Consider the following 2,838-nt stretch of genomic DNA (forward strand, 5'->3'; position numbering starts at 1 on the left):
CTGTCTTTTTAACCTTTGAAGCCTTTCCAGAGTAGCGCTTACATCCCAGATCCTCCTGGTACAGGCTCTACATCGTCCTACAGGGTTATAGTGGGTACAAAACAACCTTACCAGCAGATCATCCGGCACAAACAGGTGCACGGGCCACCATCACCACAAACCTCCTAGGGTTAGGCTTCTCCAGGCAAGGTGGGCCCTGGGCAAGCCAAGTTTTCACTTGTTTAGAGAGAAACAGAAAGAACAGCCTGAGGCCAGAAGGCCCGGGGACCTGACGAACAGCGCAACTGAGCGTGATTGGGGGGGGGACACATGAGACGCCTTGTGATCCACGCAGGATTCCTGGTCTCAACTCCACTCGGTCACCTATTGAAATCATGTGTGTGACAGGCCAGTCTGCGCCGGTGCTGCTGCCCGGCCTAGACCTTGGGTCGACAAGCATGGGCCTGCGAGAAATCTGAGCAAAGGGGCGCTCGGAGAGGGAACGAAGCAGCAGGGCCTGGGGTGCAAATTTAACAGACTGACAGGGTGGGTAAGAAAAGAAGGCATCGCATGCAGAGGGAGGGTCACCTAAACACAGAGTGGAATATGAAATATGACTTCCTTGAGCCTGAAGAACTGTGCACAAAGGAAGCGAGTGAGGGGCCCCAAAGCCTGGACCCCCAAACTTAAGGCGAGGCACGTCAGAATCCAATTTCACCAAGATCCAACTGGAGGTGGCAGCAGCCTCCGGGCTGGGCTGTGTGAGGAGGGGGCGGAGAAGCAGTCGAGGCCCTCGCCCCCTTGTCCCCCGGGCCGGGTCTCCGCCCTGTCCCGGACCGCACGTAGCGCTCGTAGGCTCCGCGCGCCGGGGCAGGTAACAAAGCAACTAGTGTGGGGCGGGCGCCAGGGCTGGGCCAGGAGGAGGAGGCAGGGGGATGGGGGTGGGGAGCGGGGGCCCTGGAAGGATCTGTCGCTCCAGGGCTCGCTCTATCCTCCACCCGAGGAAGGCGCCACGATCCTTGCATTCTGGCCCAGGCCCAGAAGCAGAGCACGGGTCTCTAGGGGACCCCCACAATTCACAGCCCTGGTTGGGTCGCCAGCAAAGGGTTCTGATGTCTTTGTGATTGGTAGAGAATCATCAACTCGTGGTGGTCCAGTTAGCACCCTCTCTTCGGTGCGAGAACAGGGACCGCCCCAGGCCTCTGGGCGGAATTAGATTGGTGCTTGCTGTGGAATGCCTTATCGGAGAGGCCATTAGTTTACCTGGATGAACGGGTTTCTAAGTGGCACAAGGTTCTGAAGTCTTGTCCCAAACAAAGGATGGGGGAGGGATGGCGCTGATGAGGTTAGGAAAAGACCTTAGGCTTCCCAAGTTACCCAGGACACCAACTCATGTCTCTGTAGAATGCCTCTGCAGGTGCTCACTCAGGGCACGGTTAGATTTCCATGCTGTGTCCACACACCTGACAACACACACGTGTAGGTAGGTCAGTTCCTTCCCACTAACCAAGCAGAGCTGGTGGATGAACTTGCAATGACCCCTTGGGGTCATTCGGCTTCCCCCCTCCTGGCTTTTTGTTGGGTGGGAAGGCGGGTAAGCAACCAGAGGCTGATGGAGGAGAACAAAAGTAGTTTGGGAGGCAAAGTCTTTTGCTTCCAGGCAACTGCCCTCTTCTAGGGCCTCACAGCCCAACTCATTGCGTAGTGACCTCCCATCCCCCACCAAAGCCACCAAATGTTGGTCGTCAGACCACCCAGGATAGGCTTTGAGGGCCCAAGAGAAAAGGAAGCTGATCCGCACTGACAGAGTCTCAAGAGATGGGAGTGAGGGTGCCAGGAGAAGGTGACTGCCTCAGTTTCCTCATCACTCCTGTGGCTGTGATGTGGGGTCCCGCCCTTCAGGACTGCTTTAGAGTTCACCATTCCCCTGGGGAACGGAGCCTAGGTGCCTCTCGTGCCCCAATCCTTGCAACCTGGCCTGGAGCCTTCACTCTTAGGAGAGGAGCACGGAGAGCGGCAGAGAGAAACTCTGAGACACTGCACAGTCTGGGGCAGTAGACTACGGGTGAGCCAGGGAGGCTAGTGAGCTAGAGACCACACCCAGGCACTGGGGATGCTGTGCCCACTGCACAGATCAAGATTGGAGCTGCAACTGCAACCCGGGGTGCTCAGGGCTCGTGACCAAAGCTCCCGCGCGTACAGAGGAAATAAATGTCTCCAATAGGGAGGCATTTGGAGAGAAAGCTGTGCACAAACAAGCTGGGGCTTGTGGTAGCATGTCACCCTTCTGACCCTGGTGAATCAGGAAGCCCTTGAGTCAAACTCCTGGCCCAAGGCAGGACACACACAAACAGCCATGCCATGCTCTCCGGGCCCTCGGCCGGTATTTCAGACCATCTTAGCCACCCCTATGGTGTATGGCAACCAGGGCCAAAAGACAAAAGCCTGTTTGAAGGCAGGCCTGGCCACCTCCTGGTTACATGTCCTTGGCCAGCCACTTCTTTCTCTGAGCCTTGGCTGCTTTAGAGGACTGGGGCCCTGTGCAGCACTGCCCTTCCCCCCAGCTCCCTCAGCACCCTCTTCCCTACTCTCCTGGTTCCAAGCCTGTGGACCTGCACTAGCAAGTCCCAGTTCGTAGGAGCTGCTTTCCTTGATCTCTGGGGCACTGACACCAAGAACCCAGGATTGTCCAGCTCAGGGTCTGTGGTAGAAGGCAGTGTTCACTGGATGCTAAGGAATGAGTGAATCACACACAGAGACACACACACACACACACACACAAACACACACACACACACAGTTCTCTGCATAGCCTGGCTGTCCTGGAACTTGCTCTGTAGACCTGGCTGGCCTCAAACT

The sequence above is a fragment of the Microtus pennsylvanicus genome, chromosome 13, assembly GCF_037038515.1.
Source record: "Microtus pennsylvanicus isolate mMicPen1 chromosome 13, mMicPen1.hap1, whole genome shotgun sequence".
In the NCBI taxonomy this organism is placed as follows: domain Eukaryota; kingdom Metazoa; phylum Chordata; class Mammalia; order Rodentia; family Cricetidae; genus Microtus; species Microtus pennsylvanicus.